The 25,654-nt window shown below is 39.5% G+C and overlaps 1 protein-coding gene across 3 annotated transcripts in view; it reads right to left on the bottom strand.

The window, feature by feature from the left end:
• LOC106094116 (uncharacterized) overlaps positions 1-11,328 on the bottom strand; it is a 97,062-nt gene extending 85,734 nt beyond the window's left edge. The window contains exons 1-2 of one of the 3 annotated variants that reach the window (XM_059360447.1): positions 11,150-11,328; positions 10,142-10,323 (exon numbers count right to left, since the gene is read on the bottom strand). The gene's annotated coding sequence lies outside the window, so the exon portion shown is untranslated. Of the gene's footprint in view, positions 1-10,141; positions 10,418-11,149 lie in introns of all 3 variants that reach the window. The other 2 variants (XM_059360448.1, XM_059360449.1) reach the window with 2 other exon arrangements.
• Between the last annotated feature and the right edge of the window lie 14,326 nt (positions 11,329-25,654).

Here is a 25,654-nt window from a genome sequence, read left to right on the forward strand (position 1 = left end):
ATTTTTATTATGAAATTCGTACTCTGCTCTTGAATACTTTTCATTTGAATCTCATATTGTTCGGATTGGTACACTTTTATTTTTGGCTGGTACTTTTTGGGGTAAGGAGGAGGGTCCGCCCCCCTTCCGACATAAACAAATTATAAAGCATATTTCTTCTTCCTGACCATATTCGTAATCTACTCCCGAATACCTTTCATTTGAGTCCCATATTGTCATGATCGTCAAATAAACCTATTTTAAGGGGTTTTGGGGCTAGGGCGGACCCCTAGGTACTTGGACCCAACTTTTATTATGAAATTCGTACTCTGCTCTTGAATACTTTTCATTTGAATTCCATATTGTCCTGATTGGTACACTTTTATTTTTGGCTGGTACTTTTGGGGTAAGGGGGAGGGTCCGTCCCCCTCCCGATATCAAAAAATTATAAAGCCTATGTTTCCTTCCAGACCAACCTACACAATCTGTGAAAATTTCAAGGTAATCGGTTCAGCCATTTTTGAGTCTATACGGAACAAACAAACAAACACATGTGAAATTTTATATATAAAGATTGTGTACGTGTTCAAAAATATAAGCCCAAGGGCTGGGAAATAGGGTGAACTTGAGTTGGTGTATTTTGCCCATTTGCAATCCCAACTTAGATCAACAAATAAAATTTTTGGTTAAAATGTCTAACATCTACCATTTCATTAACTCAAATGCTTAGTTCTGCTTAGTAAACCCTTAATCACTACCATCCCCAATACCATCCTATTCTGCTTAGTTAATCCTTTAACAATACCATACTGCTCCGCCCCCCCGTTGGCATTCTTATATCATCTTCCAAAATCCAACCAATTACCATTGTCCTAGCAACATGATCACTTGTTTGCTTATCCATCCATGTATGTACATTCCAATCGCTGTCATACCACAAATGGTTCTGGAATTTGACATTATTTTGATTTGAGGTTAATTATGTTTTATGGCATTTTGTTGGATCCCAGATCCTTTGAGTGTGTGGTTAATTGACAAACATCAAAACAACAAAGGTAGGCTATGGTGGGCAATTATCTGGGTATTTGGGATTGTCCTCGCCAAAATCTCATGGACACACTGCATGATGCATACAATGCCATTCCATGGAACTGACACATCGAACAGAGAATTGACTGACAAGGACATGCTACCACGCACACACACACTGACACCCCAGCCAGGATAATATTTATATAGATGGGCTTGTGTATTACACACGATTTGCACAGTGCCATGGCATGGACACTGTGTGTAATGTGTGCGAATTACATTTCAGGGTCTCGAATGCCAATACATTCAACAATGTCCTTCATTTGGGATTATGTTAATGAATGCCACATCACATCACAATTACCATGAAAATTACGCAAATCAATGTGCGTTTAGAGAAAAATTGTGAATATTGTATCACCAGCACCAACATCGATAAAATTCAAAGCAAAAGATAACAGTTCAACGCTATTCAACGAAATGATTTGTTTGCAAGTTTTGTTGAGATTCTTGGAAAGTGACAAGACTAGATGGATGATAACGGAGCGATTATAGAAATAAACGATAATGATCCGATTATACATGCTTTATGTGGTATATTGTGGTAATCCCACTAAACACAATAATGACGCACAGTGGGGGAAAATTGGAGAAAAAACTAGAAAAAACCAGTAAGGAAGGGCAAAAGTCGGGCAGTGCCGACTGTATAATACCCTACACCTTCCCTATAAGTACAATGTGGGAGCTATATTCAATTCTGAACCAATTTCGATGGAGCTTGGCGAGCAAAGATGTTCAACCTATAATGGCTACAGTTGACAAATGACAACTTTATTGCAAATTACCCAAAATCTGACGAAGATATATATAGGAGCTATATCTAATTCTGGACCGATTTCGAGCAAACTTCTCAGATAATGTGGAAGTCGTCGAGCAAGGCGTTGTACAAAGTTTTGGGAAGATTGGTTAATAAATGCGCTTGCAATGGTTATAGGAGTGAAAATCGAGCTATATATATATATATATATAAGAGCTATATCCAAATCTGAACCGATTTCTATGATATTCACCAGAAACATCGATAGTTATAAGAAAATCCTTCCTGCCGAAGTTGGAGAGAATCTGTTAACAAATGACCATTTTATTGCTGCATTACTACAAATCGGACGAACATATACATGGGAGCTATATCCAAATCTGAACCGATTTCTTTGAAATTCACCAGTAATTTTGAGTCATAAGAAAATCGTTTCTAAAGAATTTCAAGAAAATCGGTCGACAAATAACCATTTTATTGCTCTATTACTGCAAATCGAACGAATATATATATATGGGAGCTATATCCAAATCTGAACCGATTTCTATGATATTGACCAGTAACATCGAGAGTCATAAGAAAATCCTTTTTGCCGAAGTTGGAGAGAATCGGTTAACAAATGACCATTTTATTGCTGTATTACTGCAAATCGGACGAACATATATATGGGAGCTATATCCAAATCTGAACCGATTTTCATGAAATTACCCAGTAATGTCGAGATGCATAAGAAAACCCTTCCTGCCAAATTTCCAGAGAATCGGTTAATAAATGACCATTTTATTGCTGTATTACTGCAAATCGGACGAGCATATATATAGGAGCTATATCCAAATCTGAACCGATTTTCATGAAATTACCCAGTAATGTCGAGATGTATAAGAAAACCCTTCCTGCCGAAGTTGAAGAGAATCTGTTAACAAATGACCATTTTATTGCTGTATTACTGCAAATCGAACGAGCATATAAATAGGAGCTATATCCAAATCTGAACCGATTTTTATGAAATTAATCAGTAATGTGGAGAATCATAAGAAAATCTTTCCTGCCAAATTTCCAGAGAATCGGTTAATAAATGACCATTTTATTGCTGTATTACTGCAAATCGGACGAACATATATATAAGAGCTATATCTAAATCTTAGCCGATTTCTATCAAATTCACCAGTAATGTCGAGAGTCATAAAAAAATCCTTCCTACCAAATTTCGGGATAATCGGTTAACAAATGACCTTTTTATTGCATTATTTCTGAAAATCGGACGAACATATACATGGGAGCTATATCCTAATCTGAACCGATTTTTTGCAATTTCAATAGGAGTCGTCTCTAGGCCGAAAAACGTGCCCACACTAAATTTGAAGACGATCGGATGAAAATTGCGACCTGTAGTTTGTACACAAATTAATATGGACAGACAGACGTACAGGCGGACATAGCCAAATCGAATCAGAAAGTGATTCTGGATCGATCGGTATATATACCAAAGGGGCTATCTCTTCTCCTTTTGGGTGTCACAAACTAATTCACTAAGTTATAATACCCTGTATCACAGTAGTGGTGCAGGGTATAAATATGCAGTATAAGAACGGGTAGAGATATCTGTTTGAAAATTGATTTGGTTATAGCTGAGGTGTGAACGAGATCGTGTTACCTTATGTTGTCCGGGCGCTTTTTACAGGCCCCTAAAGTTGGTCACCTAGGTATTTTAAACAAGTAAAAGCGTGCTAAGTTCGGCCGGGCCGAATCTTATATACCCTCCACCATGGATCGCATTTGTCGAGTTCTTCTTCCGGCATCTCTTCTTAGGCAAAAAAAGGATATAAGAAAAGATTTGCTCTGCTATTAGAGCGATATCAAGATATGGTCCGGTTTGGACCACAATTATATTATATGTTGGAGACCTGTGTAAAATGTCAGCCAATTCGAATAAGAATTGCGCCCTTTGGGGGCTCAAGAAGTAAAATAGAGAGATCGATTTATATGGGATCTGTATCGGGCTATAGACCGATTCAGACCATAATAAATACGTATGTTGGCGGTCATACGTCGTACAAAATTTCAGCCAAATCGGATAATAATTGCGACCTCTACAGGCTCAAGAAGTCAAGACCCAAGATCGGTTTATATGGCAGCTATATCAGGTTATGAACCGATTTGAACCATACTTGGCACAATTGTTGGATATCATAACAAAATACTACGTGCCAAAATTCATTCAAATTGGATAAGAATTGCGCCCTCTAGAGGCTCAAGAAGTCAAGACCCAAGATCGGTTTATATGACAGCTATATAAGGTTATAGACCGATTTGAACCATACTTGGCGCAGTTGTTGGAAGTGATACCAAAACACTAAGTGCAAAATTTCATTCCAATCGGATAAGAATTGCGCACCCTAGAGGCTCAAGAAGTCAAGACCCAAGATCGGTTTATATGGCAGCTATATAAGGTTATGAACCGATTTGATCCATACTTGGCACAATTGTTGGAAGTGATACCAAAACACTAAGTGCAAAATTTCATTCCAATCGGATAAGAATTGCGCCGTCTGGAGGCTCAAGAAGTCAAGACCCAAGATCGGTTTATATGACAGCTATATCAGGTTATGAACCGATTTGAACCATACTTGACAAAGTTGTTGGAAGTGATACCAAAACACTAAGTGCAAAATTTCATTTCAATCGGATAAGAATTGCGCCGTCTGGAGGCTCAAGAAGTCAAGACCTAAGACCGGTTTATATGGCAGCTATATCATGTTATGAACCGATTTGAACCATACTTAGCACAGTTGTTGGATATCGTAACGAAACACGTCGTGCAAAATGTCATTCCAATCGGATACGAATTGCGCACCCTAGAGGCTCAAGAAGTCAAGACCCAAGACCCCATCCTATGGTGGAGGGTATAAAAATGTTCGGGCTGCCAAATCTTCATTTGTGGTTTGATTCTCATTTTTGTACCCTCCACCATAGTATGAGGGGTAAACTAATTTCGTCATTCCGTTTGCAACACTTCGAAATATGCATCCAAGACCCCATAAAGTGTATATATTCTTGATCGTCATGTCACTTTAAGTCGATCTAGACATGACGGACGGACCGTTGAAAGCATGCAAACTTTCGAAATTTTGCACAAATACGTTGTATTAGTGTAAATCGGTTGGGATTGTAAATGGGCCAAAGCGGTCCATGTTTTGATATAGCTGCCATATTAACCGATCTTGGGACTTGAATTCTTGAGGCTGAAATTTTGCACGTCGTATTTTGGCATCACTTCCGACAACTCTGCCAAGCATGGTCATAATTGTTTGTTAACCTGATATAGCTGCCATATAAACCGACCTTGGGTCTAGACGTCCTCAGTTTTTAGAGGGCACAATTCTTTTTCCGATTTGGCTGAAATTTTGCATGAAGTGTTATAGTATGACTCCCAACAACTGTGCCAAGTATAGTCTAAATTAGTCCATAACCTGATGTAGCCACCATATAAACCGATCTCCCGATTAGACTTCTTGAGCCTCTAGAAGGCGTAATTCCTATTGGATTTGACTGAAATTTTGCGTGACGTGTTTCGTTATGACTTCCAACAACTGTGCTAAGTATGGTTGAATTCGATTGATAACCTGCTATAGCTGCCGTATAAACCGATCTTAGATCTGGACTTCTTGAGCTTCCAGAGGGCGCCATTCTTATCCGATTTGGGCAAAATTTTGCACAAAGTGTTTTATTTCGTTTTCCAACATTTGTGTCAAGTATGGTCTTAATCAGTCCATATCCTGATATAGCCGCCATATAAACCGATCTCCCGATTAGACATTTTGGGCTTCTAGAGGGCGCAATACGGTTGAAATTTTACATTTGTCCTTTTGGTATGACTTCCAATAGCTGTTCCAAGTGTGGTCCAATTCGGTATATAACCTGATATAGCTGCCATATAAACCGACTTCCCAGTTTGACTTTTTGAGCCTCTGGAGGGCGCAATTAATACTCGATTTGCCTGAAATTTTTGAGGTATAATGACTGGTGTTTTTCTATTCGTAAAATTTATTCAAAGAACTTGACATATGCTATTCATGATGGAGGACGAACTTAGCTGCTTTTTTAATGGATAGTGCCTAAAAATTCCTACAGAAAGTCCACTTGGGGTTTACAATATCTCCAATGGTTTCTGAGATGTACGACTATTTTTTTGTGCAATCTTGACCGAGATCTGCTTTGTATTTTGCAATTTGCGAAAGCATTTGTTGTTCGATTTTCATTTTTATGCATGATTTGGATTCATGACAAAATTTACAACAACCCTTCAGTTTGTATCTTCTTGCCCAAGACATTAAGAGGTACTGATTGCTCAACATATATACCGTTGATAGACAAAGATGCTCGTTATGGGTCAGCGAACATTCGATCATTCTTAACAAGCAAGTCCTACCAGAACACTACGGGCTCAATTTCAGCCAAATCGGACAAAAATTGTGGCTTCCAGAAGTCATGTAGATCGGTTTGTATGGAAGCTATATCTAAATCTGACCCGATATGGCCTGTTTGCAATCCCCAATGACCTACATCAATGCCAAGTATCTTTGCAAAATTTCAAGCGGCAAGCTTAACGCGTTTGACCGCTATCGTGATTTCCACAGACGGACGGACGAACGGACATGCCTAGATTGACTCAGAACGTCGAGACGATCAACAATATGTAGAAATAATCTTTATGGGATCTTAGACGAATATTTCGAGATGTTACAAACGGAATGACTAGATTAGTATATCCCCATCCTATGATAAATGCAAATGTTGCCCATGAACATTCCACTAAGGAACAGGGGCAAACTTCTCACATATCAATGAGTGCAGTCCGATTCAAGTTTAAGCTCAATAATAAGGGGCCCCCTTTTTATAGCCGGGTCCCAACGTCGTGACTCAGTGCGACACCTCTTTGGGTAGAAGCTTCACATGGCATAGTACCTCACAAATGTTGCCAGCATTAGGAGGGGAAAACCACCGCAGAAATTTTTTCTGATGGTCTCGCCAAGATTCGAACCCAAGTGTTCAGCGTAATAGGCGGACATACGAACCTCTGCGCTACGGTGGCCCCCCATTCTATGGTGGTGGGTATAAAAAGATGATCAAACAGTGCAGTGATCGGAGTTACCAAGAGGTGCAAGAATATTAACCTCAAACTTTTCAGGGTGTAAAGTCAAGAAAAGATCCGGAGTATTGTTTTGTGTCGGTTCGCTTACAAATTGTGCCACGCTATTGTTCGCAGCGAAAAGCTCGGCTAATTGGCCCTCAGGAGTCGTATGGCACCTGAGGGCCAATGTGGACATTGAAATCCCCAGGGACAACGATTTCACAGCCCGGAAAATTCTTCAAAATATTTGTAATGGTTAGGCCCTTCGACCTCCTTCTTCAATTTGGCCCAGATCCGTTCCGATTTGGATATAGTTGCCATATAGACAGATGCCCCGATTTAAGGTTTTGAGCCCATAAAAGGCGCATTTATTGTCCGATGTCGCCGAAATTTGGGGCCGTAAGTTGTGCTAGGCCCTTCGACATCCCTCTTCGAATTGGCCCAGATCGGTCCAGATTTGGATATAATTGCAACATAGACCGACCTCTCGATAAAAGGTCTTGGACCCATAAAAGGAGCATTTATTAATCGATTTTGCTAAAATTTACAACAGTTTGTTGAGTTAGGCCCCTCGGTATCCTTCTTCAATTTAACCCAGATCGGTCCAGATTTCGATATAGCTGCCATATAGGCCGATCGTCCGATTTAAGGTTTTGAGCACATAAATGGCGCATTTATTGTCCGATGTAGCCAAAATTTGGGACGGTGAGTTGGTTTAGGGACTTCGACATCCCTCTTTAATTTGGTTCAAATCGGTTCAGATTTGGATATAGTTGCCATATAGACCGATCTCATGATTTAAGGTCTTGGGCCCATAAAAGGCGCATTTATTGGCCGATGTCGCTTAAATTCGGGACATTTAGTTGTATTGGGCCATTCGGCATTCTTCTTCAATTTGGCTCAGATCGGTCCAGATTTGAATATAGCTGCCATATAGACCGATCTCTCGATTTAAGGTCTTGGACTCATAAAAAGCTCATTTAATGTTCGATTCCGCCAAAATTTGGGACAGTGAGTTAAGTTAAGCCCCTCGATATACTTCTGCAATATGGAACAGATCGGTGCAGATTTGGATATAGCTGCCATATAGACCCATCTCTCAATTTAAGATCTTGGGCCCATAAAAGGCGCATTTATTGTCCGATGTCGCCGAAATTTGGGACAGTAAGTTAAGTTAAGCCCCTCGACATGCTTCTGCAATATGGAACAGATCGGTCCAGTTTTGGATATAGCTGTCATATAGACCGATCTGTCGATTTAGGGTCTTGGACTCATAAAAGGCTCATTTATTGTTCGATTCCGCCGAAATTTGAGACAGTGAGTTAAGTTAAGCCCCTCGCCATACTTCTGCATTATGGAATAGATCGGTCCTGATTTGGATATAGCTGCCATATAGACCGATCTCTCGATTTAAGGTCTTGGACTCATAAAAGGCTCATTTATTGTTCGATTCCGCCGAAATTTGAGACAGTGAGTTAAGTTAAGCCCCTCGCCATACTTCTGCATTATGGAATAGATCGGTCCTGATTTGGATATAGCTGCCATATAGACCGATCTCTCGATTTAAGGTCTTGGACTCATAAAAGGCTCATTTATTGTTCGATTCCGCCGAAATTTGAGACAGTAAGTTAAGTTAAGCCCCTCGACATGCTTCTTCAATATGGAACAGATAGGTCCAGTTTTGGATATAGCTGCCATATAGACCGATCTCTCAATTTAAAATCTTGGGCCCATAAAAGGCGCATTTATTGGCCGATGTCGCCAAAATTTGGGACAGTAAGTTAAGTTAAGCCCCTCGACATGCTTCTTCAATATGGAACAGATAGGTCCAGTTTTGGATATAGCTGCCATATAGACCGATCTCTCAATTTAAAATCTTGGGCCCATAAAAGGCTCATTTATTGTTCGATTCCGCCGAAATTTGGGACACTGAGATGTGTTAGCCCCTTCGACATCCCTCTTCGATTTGGCCTAGATCGGTTCAAATTAGGATATATTGGGTTGCCCAAAAAGTAATTGCGGATTTTTCATTTAGTCGGCGTTGACAAATTTTTTCACACCTTGTGACTCTGTGATTGCATTTTTTCTTCTGTCAGTTATCAGCTGTTACTTTTAGCTTGCTTTACAAAAAAAAAGTGTAAAAAAAGTATATTTGATTAAAGTTCATTCTAAGTTTTATTAAGAATGCATTCACTTTCTTTTAAAAAATCCGCAATTACTTTTTGGGCAACCCATTAGCTGTCATGTAGACCTCGATTTAAAGTCTTGGCCCCATAGAGGGTGCGCTTATAATCCGATTTAGCTGAAATTTGAAACAGTGACTTATGTCAGGCTTTTCGTCATCCATGTCGTTTATGGTTCAGATTGGTCTGTATTTGGATATGGCTATCAAAAAGACCAATAATTTGTTCTACAAAAGTGAACAATGATTTGTATTTATTACACCACTCAATGTCCGCGCTGAATCTGGTCCAAATCGGATCATGCTTCGATCCAGCTGCTATGGGGGCGTAAAATATAAATTTTTCACTGGACTATGACGAAAAGTGGTTTACACCCAGGTGGTGAGTATCCAAAATTCGCCGCGGCCGAACTTAACGCCTTTTTACTTATTTCAACATGTCTTCGCCTTCTTGGTAAAACGGTTGTGTATGGACAACCTTCATGGAATTCGAGTTTGAACGAGCTTCGACCATCATTGTGTTGATAATCCACATCGAAAGTTGATGCATGAAAATATTCCTGAGATAATTCCATTTTTTTTTTTTCAAATTAATTTTTTCAAATCATAAGTAAGTGGCCCAACTGATGGTCGTATGTCGAAACGTTTTGAGTACGATTATGCTAGAATATATCAAACTATCCAATGGAAATGCCAGATTCGGCCTGGCAACACTCAGTGTTGCCTATAAACTTATAAAGCAGCCCTCGTCATAAAAAAATATTTGTCTTGTGGAAGCAAATTGTGGCAACATTTGAAAAATATTCTGAAAATTAATATTTTTTTAATATATGTATGTATGCAAATAAAATAGTTTTGTTTGTGTTTGCAAGCTAAAATTAAAAATTCCATCAAACATTTGTAACCATAAAATTCAAAAACATAACATAACTACAAACACATGTGTGTGACGTAAACTATACTAAAAATTCTTATGTGGTTTGCCAGAAACCGAACCTACCTTTTTATGTGGTTACTGCTGTTGCGGTTGTCTTTGAACGAGCAATTTACCGAATGGAATCCTTCAATATCCTTCTAGAGTTACAAGTCTTATAATGAGATGTTGGTGTTGTTCTTAAATTTGTGTTTTCTTCTTCTTTATATTTTTTTATGCGTTTCTACGTTTTTTATGCAGCTGGGACACTGCGTAAATATGAATTTATCGACGTTGTAAGGGAGCAAGTGTAATATTTTTGTTTTCTGTTGCTATACCTAGAGATGGTAATGGTTGTTGGTGCTGAAGATGGGAGAGGGGGGATGTTGAAGGAAAAAGGAAGATGGGGGGTTGCTGGATGCTGGCTGATTTAAGAAACTAACGCGACAAAAACGCCACTTCACTCTGTCACAGACAAGACACCCCCGTTGTTTTTAAGTTAGGCAACGAACGGTGTGGTCGTCACGGTACATTCACTCACTCTCACTCAGACTCATTCAAACACACACACACACGCTTGAACTCCTTATACACTGTGTGTTTATACACTACAGCCGTACTACAGCGGAAAGTTATTACCATTCACACACGGATATACACCTACACAAGCATACACTGCTGCGATATCTAAAAGGCGAACACAGTCACAAACACAGACACAGACACAGATTTAGAAGTGGTCTACACACTTGTGCTGGATGCTGACTCTATGTTGTCGATCTGTCGGTCGGTCGCTGGTTGTTGGTTGCTTGGTCGGTCTATCGTTTTGCTTCGTTTGGGTTGGGTAAGCGATTGCTATGAGCTAGCAAGCGAACGAGTCTGTGCTGGTGTATAACTCTGTGTGTTTGTCTCTAAGTGTGTGTGTGTGTGTGTATAATGAGAAAAATAAATTTAAAGCCTGAAACACTGCGAAGCACTCAATGACATGAATTTAAGCAATTCCTGTAAATCAATTTCAAGGATAACACTGATTTTTTTCGCTTATATGGATTTTTTTTTTGAAAAATAATTTTTGTTTTGCGTTTTTTTTTTTACTTTTCTGTATAAATTCCTTGCTTTTTCCGGCAATAGATTTTCTGTTTTGATTTTTTTTTTTCTTTTAATTTTATCTTCCTGTTGAGATTATTTTATTTTCATTAGAGCTTATCGCGTTACGCTGGCGTTTTAATTTAACAAACTTTACACGTCACACGTTCGAGATGAACTGAATCCAAAGTCTGGCATGACCATAGACGAAAGACCATGAATCACGAGAAAAGTTTGTATCTTCCGGTTATGCTACAGAGAAACTGAAAGCTTGGCCAAAGCTTTTTTCATCCCCCAAAGGACTTTGTGGTAAGGGTGGGCTGTCAGAATGCTCATTTGAAATGCCCACACAAAGTGTGGGGAATTGCTAGCATAAGTAGAAGTGGTAGAATGAGCAGAGAGACAAAATTGGAGAGAGAGAGAGAGAAAGGCAGTGAGAGCGATATAAACAAAGAGTATGGTAGAGGAAGTGAGTATGTTTAAAATGAATTCATACTGTGCATTTTTTATTTAGGGAAACCTAGCATAGTTATTTCTATGATTTAATTGGTATTGCAAAGCCGACATTTTGGTTGTATTGACCTGTAACCATAATGTGGATACATGATGTGGATTCCATAAATGGTCTATGTATTCCTAATGGTCTGGACACTTTAAATCGATATAGCCGTATCCGTATCCGAATATGTCATAAAGGAACAGAGCTAAACTTTCCACATATCAGTGCTGCCCGGTTCAAGTTTAAGCTCAACGATAAGGGGCCTCCTTTTTATAGCCGAGTCCGAAAGGCGCACGGTGTTGCCTCCCAGCTCCTAGATATAGCTCCCATATAAACCGATCTCCCGATTTGATTTCTTTAGCCCCTGGAAGCAGCAATTTTTATCCGATTTGTCTAAAATTTTGCACGTAGTGCTTTGTTACAACTTTCAGTATGGTCCAAATCGATCTATAACCTGATATAGCTCCCATGTAAACCGATCTCCCGATTTGACTTCTTGAGCCCTCACGAGCCGCAGTTTTTGTCCGATTTGGCGGAAATTTTGCATGTAGAGTTTTGCTTGGACTTCCAACAACTGTTCCAAGTACGATTGAAATCGGCCTATAACCTGATATAGCTCCCATATAAACCGATCTCCCGATTTGACTTCTTGAGCCCTAGGTTGATAAAGCTGCTGAGTATCTTAAAGTTGTGGTTGCCAACTTTCTTCATTTTCTTTACCTGCTCGGTTGTACGAGGCGTTTGGGAGTTAATAACATCCATTTCGTCTTATCTCCATGTACTGCCAGGCCCTTTTTTACCGATTCTCTTTCGATTCATTAAAAGGCTGCAGTTACTACTTCCAGCGACCAACCCATGATATCGTTGTCGTTGGCATAGGCGAGCATGTGTTGTCTTGTGAGTAGTGTGCCCTATCTATTCACATCTGCATCTCATATAATCTTCTCCAGCAGTATATTAAAGAGATCACACGACAGGCTATCTCCTTGTCTGAAACCTCGTTTGGTATTGAATGGTTCGGAGAGATGCTTTCCTATTCTTACTGAGGAACGCATATCGGCAAGTGGCATCCTGCAGAGTCTTATTAATTTAGCAGGTATACCAAATTCAGACATGGCTTAAAATACCTTTGAACGTAAAGAAGTATCGAAGGTGGCTTTGTAGTCAGAAAAGAGATAGTAGATGTTGATTTGTCCTTCTCGGGTCTTTTCCAGAATTTGGCGCAGGCGTAGTGTGAATATCTGGTATATGGTGGATTGTGAATATCTGGTATATGGTGGTGTAAATATCAGGTGTAGGATAGATTTATCAGATCTAAACCCGCATTAATAGGGCCCAATTATCTCATTGACTTTAGGTTTTAATCTTTCACACAGTATGCTCGAGAGTATCTTGTATGTGATGGGAAGGAGACTTATTCCCCTGTAGTTGGCACTTTCCGTCTTGTCTCTCTACTTATGTACAGCACATAGTGTGCTGAGGTTCCAATCATCGGGTATGCGTTCTTCCAGCCAGATTACGCAAACAAGCTGATGCGTTGTTGTTGTTGTAGCCACGTGTCTCTATATAGAGGTGGCGATCCTCCTCTAGCACCTATAGGTGAGCAGCCTCGTTCCGGTCCAAAGGACCGATCGCCACGGAAACATCATGGCCATTGGTTGTTTAAAGGCGCAAACAACTCGCCTTGTCATATCTCGCATAATAGGCACTCAATGTTTGTGTAAGAGCCGGTGCGACCCGGCCTCTCACTGAGACCGTCCACTCCATTCCGCTGATTGGCAGCGACTGCAATTGCAGATACTCCTTGTGGAGCATTCCACTATCCGCAAACTGTGTACGGTAGCTCGCAGCCCTACAGCTCGCAGCTAAAATTCTCGTGATAACAAAGATAGTTATCCCGTGCCGGGATTTAATGCGTACGCCTTATCACCGCATCGCCTCGGGTCTTAAATACTTCAGCGGGCAACCAATCGGCTCCTGCCGCCTTGTTGTTCTTCAGTCGGGTCACAGCTACTTGGACCTCATTCTGACTAGGAGGTAAACATTCTATACCATCATCAGGGATTGTTTCTGCAATATCCTCTCCGCCGCCATCGTCGGACACTAGCAGTTGGTTAAATTTTCATTACATATCCTTTTTTTTTTTGTCTCGATTTGATGTTTGATTCTTTGATAGAATTTCCGGACTTCATTTTGACTCCTGTAAATCTCAATTCGCTTGAACTCACGTCTTTCCATTTGCTTTTTATAACCAACCACCGAAGGGTTTATGATCTTGGTCCCATAAAAGGCCCATTTATTGGCCAATTTCACTGAAATTTAAGACAGTGAGTTGCGTTAAGCTCTTCAAAAACTTTCCTCAATTTGGCTCAGATCGGTCAAGATTTGGATATAGCTGCCATATAGACCGATCTCTCGATTTAAGGTTTTGGACACATAAAAGGCGCATTTATTTTTGGTAGGCAGAAGCCATCATTGCTAAAAATGTCCCACATCAGTCCATGAGTTGGCAGAGCCCCATTTAAAGGTACCACCTGATTCTAGGTATATTGAAGGTCTACGATATTTTGACTATACATTTGGAGTGTCATTTCCTCAGGAGGTAAAAAACATGGGGGCCAACCCAAAACTTGGTCAAATGTTGAAAATTTGATGCATGGCGTTTCCTATTCACAACATACCCGAAAAAACAAATTGCAACCAATTTGGTTATATATTACAATAGTAAGCCAGCCAAAACCAGTAAGGAAAGGCAAAAGTCGGGCGGTGCCGACTTTATAATACCCTCTACCTACCCTATATACACAAAAGGAGGACTTCATCTAATTCTGAACCAATTTCGATGGACCTAGGCTAACGTATCCAGATAGATTATGAAAATTCCTGTATCAAATTTCGAGCAAAGCAAATATGTTCAAAATTTAATATCCATGGTTGACAAATGACAACAAATTACCCAAAATCTGAGGAAAATATACATGGGAGCTATATCTAAATTTGAACCGATTTCGACCAAACTTTATGGATATTGTGGAATTCGTCGACATTTTGGGAAGATTGGTGTAGAAATGCGCTTGCAGTGGGTCTAGCAATGAAAATTGGGCGGTACATATATATATATATGAGAGCTATATCTAAATCTGAACCGATTTCTATGAAATTCATCAGTAATATTGGGAGTCATAAGAAAATTTTTCCTGTCAAATTTCAAAAGAATCGGTCAACAAATGAGCATTTTATTGTTGTATTACTCCAAATCGGACGAACATATATATGGGAGCTATATCTAAAACTGAACCGATTTCGATGAAATTTACCAGTCATATCGAGAGTCATAAGAAAATCATTTCTGCCAAATTTTAAGAGAATCAGTTTTCAAAAAATCATTTTATTGCATTATTACTGGAAATCGGACGAACATATTTATGGGAGCTATATCCAAATCTGATCCGATTTCTATGAAATTTACCAATAATATCGAGAGACATAAGAAAATCCTTTCCGCCTAATTTCTAGAGAATCAGTTGACAAATGACCATTTTATTGCTATATAACGCCAAATCGGACGAACATATATATGGAAGCTATATCCAAATCTGAACCGATTTCTATGAAATTCACCAGTAATATCGAGAGTCATAAGAAAATCCTTCCAGCCATATTTCAAGAGAATCGGTTAACAAATGACCATTTTATTGCATTATTACTGCAAATCGGACGAAAATATATATGGAAGCTATATCCAAATCTGAATCGATTTTTATGAAATTCACCAGTTACATCGAGATTCGTAAGAAAATCCTTTCTGCCAAATTTCGAGAGAATCTGTCAACAAATGTGCATTTTATTGCTGTATTACTCCAAATTGGACGAACATATATATGGGAGCTATATCCAAATCTGAACCGATTTCTATGAAATTTACCAGTAACATCGAGAGTCATAAGAAAATCATTTCTGTTGAATTTCAAGAGAATCTGTCAACAAATGAGCATTTTATTGCTGTATTACTGCAAATCGGACGAAAATATATATGGTAGCTATATCCAAATCTGAACCGATTTTTTTCCAATTTCAGTAGGCTTCGTCTCTAGGTCGAAAAACATGCTCATACCAAATTTGAAGACGATCGGATGAAAATTGCGACCTGTAGTTTGTACACAAATTAACATGGACGGACGGACAGACAGACGGACAGACAGACCGACGGACAGACAGACGGACATAGCTAAATCGAATCAGAAAGTGATTCTGAATCGATCGGTATACTTATCAATGGGTCTTTCTCCCTTCCTGTTACAAACAAATGCACTAAGTTATAATACCCTGTACCACAGTAGTGGTAATCCCACTGTTGGCAACATGCTCCCTGTATTCTTGCCATAAAAATTCCACCAAAATTTCTTATATTTCCAACTTATCCAACAAAGGCAAATGCATATAAGAGAATTATCTCAAAGGACACTCACAAATACACCTTGTGGTGTGGTTGTCTTGTCTCTTCAACTACCGACCGGCTTGTTTGTCCTTTAACTCTATGCCAGCATATTCGATACCACAAAACAAAAAAGCTTTAACTCAATGTCTGGCGTTGAAAGTCCCATGAGAAATTATCACTCGTATGCGATGCTTTTACTCTCAGTTGGTATAACATTATTTGGGAATTATTTCATGATTACACTTCCTCTCCTTAGATAATTGGTATGCCAGGCATGTTCCGGCCATGGAATGATGATGGCAGACAATATATTTGACAGTAAGAGTGTCTTCCCATGGCATGCCAACAGCTCGTAACCAACTTACTTACCATGGCTGCAAAGGATCATCTTGGCGAACACAAAGCATTGGCAAAAACGAATAATCATGGATGGGAGCCGCAAAGAACAAAAAAAAAACAAAAACCGACACATGTACTATGTATGGAAGTGTTCATGAGCCAACCAACCAACCAACAATCATCGATATGATGTCCTATGGTGGATTGAATATAAATCTATTTTATACTTTTCTATCCTCTCCGCTCGGTTGGTTTCTTTTTTTTTTTTTGTTTTGCATTTGATAGTCCACACAAAAGTTAGCTAAAGTTTTTATTGGCAAAACAAAAAAATTATCAGGATATGGAAAATTTCATTCAAATATTCCATGGGCTTGGATTACACGCGGGAATACCAAAAAAAAAACCATAAAGGCATTGAAGTCTGAGGTAGCCGCCGAACTTTATTTGCCTTTGATTTAGGTTCAGTCAAGTGGTGTTTGCAACAAAGTGAGATAGACATTCTGTATCCAAAGTTAAGTTGTTTCCTTATTGTGGAGGAGCTCACCATACTGAAATTGTCCTGCCTGCTTGTTGTTGTCATCCTACCAACCTCCCCCCCCCCTGGCACCCCCAACATCATATCATTTCCACAGCAGCAGATTGGCATCATAACACGTCCTGTGGCAATTATTGAAGTGTTGTACACTTGACAAGGGAGAGTAAAAGTAGAAAAAAAAAACTAAGGCATATGATTTCATTCACGACCCATTGTTAGGGCAGTCATAAATGATGGTCCTGCTTCTCAAGCTCTGATACGGCTACTGTTGTCACTTGCTTGTCTCCATGGTTGTTAAGAGGATATTTGTTTTTCGATGTCCTTGTTTATTTACATCAAGGATTATATCGGCACACGACAGTCTGCTAAATAAAAAATTCAAAAGATTGATGTTTTCGAATAGCTATGCGAAAAAATAGATGAAGGATAATTGTTGAATATGTTATGACAAATCAGACATTGATGACATTGCAATCAAATGTGCTTATTAGCGAATGGTATTTTTTTATTGATTCTATTTTTTGACATGTTGCCACAAATTTGGCAGAGATTTATAATAGATTTTTTTTGCATTTTTATACCCACCACCGAAGGGGTGGGGGGTATATTCATTATGTCATTCCGTTTGCACCACATCGAAATATTCATTTCCGGCACAATCCGGTGAAAATTGGAAAACTTATGCACCCAAATTCTATACGGATTTGGGACGGATGTCGGGAGAACTAAGACTTACCTCTATTTCAAATTTCAGCGAAATCGGATAAAAAATAAAGCTTTTATGGACTATCGACCCCTAATCGGGAGATCGGTCTATATGGCAGCTATGTCTAAATAAAGTCCAATCTGAACCATATTTGGGTCAGATATTAGGAGGCTAAAGATAACCCTCTGTTCCAAATTTCAGCGAAATCGGATAAAAAATAAAGCTTTTATGGGCTTTAGACTCCTAATCAGAAGATCGGTCTATATGGCAGCTATATCTAAAAATAGTCCGATCTGAACCATATTTGGATTCTATATTAGAAGGCGTAAAAATACTCAACGATTCAAATTTCATTGAAATCGGTAAAAAATAAAGCTTTTATGGGCTTTAGACCCTTTATCTGGAGATCGGTCTATATGGCAGCTATACCTTAATATAGTCCGATTTGAACCATATATGGGACGGATGTCGGGAGAACTAAGACTACCCTCTATTTCAAATTTCAACGAAATCGGTTAAAAAATAAAGCTTTTACGGGCTTCAGACCCTTTATCGGAAAATCGGTCAATATGGCAGCTATATCTAAATATAGTCCGATCTGGGCTATATTCGGGTCAGACATTAGGAGGCTAAAGATAAACCTCTGTTCCAAATTTCAGCGAAATCGGATAAAAAATAAAGCTTTTATGGGCTTTGGACCCCTAATCGGGAGATCGGTCTCTTTGGCAGCTATAGTCAAATATAGTCCGATCTGGACCATATTTGGGTCCGATGTTAGAAGGCGTAAAATTACTCAACGGTTCAAATTTTATTGAAATCGGTGAAAAAATAAAGCTTTTATGGACTTTGGACCCCTAATCGGGAGATCGGTCTATATGGCAGCTATAGTCAAATATAGTCCGATCTAAACCATATTAGGGTCCTATATTAGGAGGCGTGAAACTACTCAACGATTCAAATTTCATTGAAATAGATTCGGCCCGGCCGCTTTTACTTGTTATGTCGTATGTTTGCCTGTTATGGCTAATCAATGAATTCATATAACTTGAAATATTTCTCTCGAAGGGCGAGTGTGTCGAGAGTTTATGATCATGGGAATGAATGTCACCAAAAATTAGGGATGATTTTATTGATTGCTGAATATCAATGACCATAGAACAGATTTCTTGATTACAAACAACACGCCATCTTAGCACAGCTATGGAAATAATCAGTACCCTAGTGTTGTTCTCTAACCTACCGCCTGAAAGCAGCATGGCACAACTACAATAGAATATTATATTGAGTACACAAGTACGGTAGAGGCCACCGTAGCGCAGAGTTTAGCATGGCCGTCTATTGCGCTGAATGATTGGGTTCGAATCCTGGCGAGAATATCATACACATTTTCAGTTGTGGCGACGCTAAGGAGGTACTGTACCATTTGGTATGGCAGCCATGTAAAAACTTCTCGACTATGAGGTGTCGCACTGCAGCACGCCGTACGGACTCGGCTATAAAAAGCAGGCCCATTATCATTAAGCTTGAAATTTGAATAGGACAGCACTCACTGATATGTGAGAAATTTGCCCCTGTTCGTTAATGGAATGTTCATGGGCAAATTTGCATTACATAAGCATGACGCTGGATACATAACTATCCTGAGAATAACGTATGGCTCTATAAAGAAAAAAAAAAATTGCAATAAAAATTTCTCTAAAAACAAAATTTCTATAAAAACTTTACTCTAAATTAAAAATGTCAAATTTTCAGTTAAATCGGACCAGAATTGCGCCCTCTAGAGGCATTGAGTCAAGACCCAAGATCGGTTTATATGGCAGCTACATCAAAACATGGACCGATTAAAACCATACTTAGCGAAGTTGTTGGAAGTGCTATCGGAACACTACGTGCAAAATTTCAGATAAATGGGATGAGAATAGCGCCCTCTAGAGGCTCAAGAAGTCAAGACCCAAGATCGGTTTATATGGCAGCTATATCAAAACATGGACCGATTAAAACCATACTTAGCGTAGTTATTGGTAGTGCTACCGAAACACTACGTGCAAAATTTCTGTTTAATCGGATGAGAATAGCGCCCTCTAGAGGCTCAAGAAGTCAAGACCCAAGATCGGTTTATATGGCAGCTATATCAAAACATGGACCGATGTAAACCATACTAAGGGTAGTTGTTGGTAGTGCTACCAAAACACTACGTGCAAAATTTCAATAAAATCGGACAAGAATTGCGCCCTCTAGAGGCTCAAGAAGTCAAGACCCAAGATCGGTTTATATGGCAGCTATATCAACACATGGACCGATATGGCCCCTTTACAATACCAACCGACCTACACTAATAAAAAGTATTTGTGCAAAATTTCAAGCGGCTAGCTCTACCCCTTCGAAAGTTAGCGATTTTTCGACAGAGAGACGGACGGACGGTAAGACGGAACGGTAAGACGGACGGACATGGCTTGATCGACTTAAAATGACATGACGATCAAGAATATATATAATTAATGGGATCTTAGACGCATATTTCGAGGTGTTACAAACAGAATGACGAAATTAGTATACCCCCATCCTATGGTGGAGGGTATAAAAATTGTAGTGCTAATTTTTCTTCAGGCAATTATTGTAAAATTGTATGCTGTCACAATTGTATTGCAATTTTGTCCCAATTAAATGACTACACCACAACAACAGTGGCGTAGAGCATTCTCAAAGCATTTGTTTCACCTTTCATTTGGCTTCTGATAATTGATAAACTTCTCTATATCGTATATCACTTAGTTTAATGTAAAGCCATGCATGATAAACTATTTAACGTTAATAAATTAAGTAAATAGCCAATTCTCGTCAAAGTTTAATTTACATTGCAAATATCTCATCAGTTTTGCAATTGCAGATGGATAATAAATTAATGGCTTCATAAGCCATTACCTCACACATGGTCGATCGTCTGCATATGTATAGAGGCAGTAATCTTTTAAATAGCCTCCATCTGTGTGTTCGTATGATTTAATTTACATTTACATATAAATAAATGCACGCATTTGAGTCCTTTTGCTTTGGTAGTGTAAGGGCGTAAAGTAATGGACATAGAGATGATGCATATTTTATAACACAATCTGCATCGACAATTGCCCTTTGTTTTTGTTTCGTTTGTTGTAATGTAATCTATTATCTAAGGCCATTGCAATGCCACATAAAATTTGCAAGCTAAGATTAGTATTATCTAATGGCACATGTAACTCTCATACACTGACATAGGACAGCAGCAGGCAAAATTGAGAACATATAATTGAACATTTGTATATTCAATACTTATAGAAATCAATAGTAAGGTCGTATCCTCAAGAAGCATAGTCGGGAGATCGGTTTATATGGGAGCTGTATCAGGCCATAGATCGATTCAGACCATATTAGACACATATATGGGGAAGGTCAATGGAGAAGCCGTTGTACACCCAAATCCGATAAGAATTGCGCCCTCTAGTGGCTCAAGAGGTCAAGATCCAAGATCGGTTTATATGGCAGCTATATCCTGTTATGGACCAAATTGATATATAAATAGCATACTTGTTGGAAGTCATGACAAAATACTTCGTGCAAAATTTCAGAAAAATCAGATAAGAATTGCTCCCTCTAGAGGCTCAAGAAGTTAAGACCCCAGATCGGTTTATATAGCAGCTATATCAGTTTATGTACCGATTTCAACCATACTCAACACAGTTGTTGCACGTCATACCAAAATATTTCATGCTAAATGTCACCCAAATCGGATGAGAATGGCGCCCACTAGTGGCTCCAGAAGTCTAGATCCAAGATTGGTTATATGACAGCTAAACCAGATTATGAACCGATTTGAATCATACTCAACACAGTTGTTGGAAGTGATATCAACACACTACGGGCAAAATTTCAGTCAATTCGGATGAGAATTTCGCCCTTTCGTGGCTCAAGAAGTCAAGATACAAGATCTGTTTATATGGCAGCTAAATCAAAACATGGACCTGTATGGCCCATTTACAATCCCAGCCGACCTACACTGATAGGAAGTATCTGCGCAAAATTTCAAGCGCCTTGCCTTACTCCTTCGAAAGTTAGCGGTCTAGCCATGGACGGACGGACGGACAGACGGACGGACAGATGGACGGACGGACAGACGGACTGACGGACGGACAGACGGACGGACAAACGGACGGACAGATGGACGGACAGGCAGACGGACAGGCAGACCGACGGACAGACGGAAGAACAGATGTACGGACGGACGGACAGATGAACAGACAGACGGGCGAACCTACTGATGAACAGACAGATGGACGGACGGACGGACAGACGGACATGGCTACATCTACTGAAAATGTCATGAAGATCAAGAATATGTATACTTTATGGGGTCTCAGACGCCCAATCCTAAAACCCACTCGAACGGACATGTGCACTAATTGAGAGGTATCAAATGAAAAGTATTTAAGAGTAGAGTACGAATTTGGCATACAAATTTCACTCTTAAGTTTCGGGGGGTTCCCCACACCAGAAAAAGCCCCAGAAAGACACTTTCACCGCTTTGGGCTATCAAATATGAGGTATTTGAGAGTATAGTACGAACTTGGCATTAAAATGTTACCCTAAGCGTCGGGGGCCCCCACCCCCAATAACACCACTCCACAGGAAACCTTAACCGCTTTGAGTAAAATGGGTATCAAATAAAAGTTATTTTAAAGTAGAATACAAGTCTGAGACAAAAAATTATTTTTTGCTGTGTGAGGGCCCTTCCCACCACCTAAAACCCCCTAGCAGGACAAATTTACCGAATGGGAAAATATGGATATCAAATGAAAGCTATTTAAAGCGTGAGTCCAATGCTGATATAAAAATTTATTCCTTGGTGTCTAAGGCCGATTGGGACAATTTGGGTATCAAACGAAAGATATATGGAAGCTGAGTACACATCTATTATAAGAATTTGGTACAATGAAATGAAAGAAAGTGTCAGAGGGCAATAACTTTCGCCCTATCCTACCCAAAAAAAGGAATTAACAAGTAAAAGCGTGCTAAGTTCGGCCGGGCCGAATCTTATATACCCTCCACCATGGATCGCATTTTTCGAGTTCTTTTCCCGGCATCTCTTCTTAGGCAAAAAAAGGATATAAGAAAAGATTTGCTCTGCTATTAGAGCGATATCAAGATATGGTCCGATTTGGACCACAATTAAATTACATGTTGGAGACCTGTGTAAAATGTCAGCCAATTCGAATAAGAATTGCGCCCTTTGTGGGCTCAAGAAGTAAAATAGAGAGATCGATTTATATGGGAGCTTTATCGGGCTATAGACCGATTCAGACCATAATAAACACGGATGTGAATGGTCATGAGAGAATCCGTCGTACAAAATTTCAGGCAAATGGGATAATAATTCCGACCTCTAGAGGTTCAAGAAGTCAAGACCCAAGATCGGTTTATATGACAGCTATATAAGGTTATGGACCGATTTGAACTATACTTGGCACAGTTGTTGGATATCGTAACGAAACACGTCGTGCAAAATTTCATTCCAATCGGATAAGAATTGCGCACTCTAGAGGCTCAAGAAGTCAAGACCCCTGATCGGTTTATATGGCAGCTATATCAGGTTATGAACCGATTTGAACCATACTTGGCACAGTTGTTGGATATAATAACAAAACACGTCGTGCAAAATTTCATTCCAATCGGATAAGAATTGCGCACTCTAGAGGCTCAAGAAGTCAAGACCCAAGATCGGTTTATATGGCAGCTATATCAGGTTATGGACCGATTTGAACCATACTTGGCACAGTCGTTGGATATCATAACAAAACACGTCGTGCAAAATTTCATCCCAATCGGATAAGAATTGCGCACTCTAGAGGCTCAAGAAATCAAGACCCTAGATCGGTTTATATGGCAGCTATATCAGGTTATGAACCGATTTGAACCATACTTGGCACAGTTGTTTAATATCATAAAAAAACACGTCGTGCAAAATTTCATCCCAATAGGATAAGAATTGCGCACTCTAGAGGCTCAAGAAGTCAAGACCCAAGATCGGTTTATATGGCAGCTATATCAAAACATGGACCGATATGGCCCATTTACAATACCAACCGACCTACACTAATAAGAAGTATTTGTGCAAAATTTCAAGCGGCTAGCTTTACTCCTTCGGAAGTTAGCGTGCTTTCGACAGACAGACGGACGGACGGACAGACGGACGGACATGGCTAGATCGACATAAAATTTCACGACGATCAAGAATATATATACTTTATGGGGTCTCAGACGAATATTTCGAGTAGTTACAATCAGAATGACGAAATTAGTATACCCTCCATCTTATGGTGGAGGGTATAAAAATAATATATGAATAATATGATATGATATATATGAAGGGCGATCAGAATAGGACGGAAATAAAAGGTCTTTTGTAGAAGAATACACTTTTTACCCTCAAATTGGGATGGACTCAGGAGGACCTGCGGATCTTTAAGAATATGGTATCCCAAGTGGTCGCATTGAAATATGATTTTAAATGTAGATAGCCAATGCAAAAAAATTAATTATTGTATTATGAATCTGAGCGAGACCCTCTAGCTCTGCATATCTTGATAGCCTCCTTCAGAATGTTTGACATAATGGGTCTCAAACAAAATCGTGATCTGGCACGATGCTGATATTACTTCAGGTTCCGCCTCTAAACTCCCTGCAAACCGAGCGTGATTGCCTGCTATGGCGATAAATAATAGGTATTTGATAGTAGAAAACGAATTTGATATCCAACTTTGAGGCCAAATGTTTCAGGGTCGTATCACCCCATAAACTACCCCTCAACCAATGGCAATTGGGGCTCAAATTAAAGAAATTCGAGAGTAGAACACGACGATGATATTTTTTTTTAGGGCTCAGTGCGTGAGTGGCCGCCCCACCATACCCCTCATATTTGCAAATTATGGCAAAAGGGGTCTCAAATCTGATATCTGTTTTATGGCCAAGTGTTTCAGGGACGCCTCACGCAGCTCCAATGTGGTTTTTGGGAGTGGAGTATGAAATACGATTCGAGGCAAAGAGTTTGGCTACTCCAATCCACCACCAAATCCAAGAGAATGATGTAGCTCAACATCCAAACTTTAATGGGCGGACCCTCCCCATACCCAATTTTCAAAAATGCCAGATCTCGAAAATGGGTGGGGCGCCTTAAATGGTCCATCCGCTTAGTTCAATTTTGGCATACTCTTTTCAACATTTCGGCCGTTATCTCATGAATAAATGCTTCAATATTGTCCTCCAATATGTCAATTAAAGCGGACTTGTCAGTAGAGTTCACCGAACTCGCCTCTCAATAAATCCATTGTTACGCGTACTGTGTGGAATGTGGCATCGTCTTGTTGAAACTTTGAAGAAGTACTGTCCATTGATGCCACCAACCTTGGAACCGAAGATCGAGGGACCGGAATACGTAGAAGCTATATCAGATTATAGACCGATTTGCACCGTAATTGACACAGTCGTTGAAAACAGAAAACAGAAATTTCAGCTAAATCGGACTAAAATTGCGGCTTGTAAAGGCTCAAGAATTCAAATCGGGATATCGGTTTATATGGGAGCTATATCAGGTTATAGATCGACTTGGGCCGTACCAAGCACACTTGTTTGAAATCATACCAGAACACTACATGCAAAATTTCAGCCAAATTGGACAAAAATTGCGGCTTGCAGGGGCTCAAGACGTCAAATCGGGAGATCGGTTTATATGGGAGCTATATCAGGCTAAAGACCGATATGGACCGTACTTGGCACAGTTGTTGAAATTCTTAAAAGAACCCTACATTAAAAATTCCAGCTAATTCGGACAAAAATTGCGGCTTGTAAGGTCTCAGGAAGTCACATCGGGCGATCGGTTTATATGGGGGCTGTATCAGGTTATAGACCGCGCCATACATGGCACGGTTATTAGAAGTCACTACAGAACCCTACATCCAAATTTCAGCCAA

This window comes from Stomoxys calcitrans, chromosome 1 (assembly GCF_963082655.1).
Source record: "Stomoxys calcitrans chromosome 1, idStoCalc2.1, whole genome shotgun sequence".
Taxonomy (NCBI): Eukaryota; Metazoa; Arthropoda; class Insecta; order Diptera; family Muscidae; genus Stomoxys; species Stomoxys calcitrans.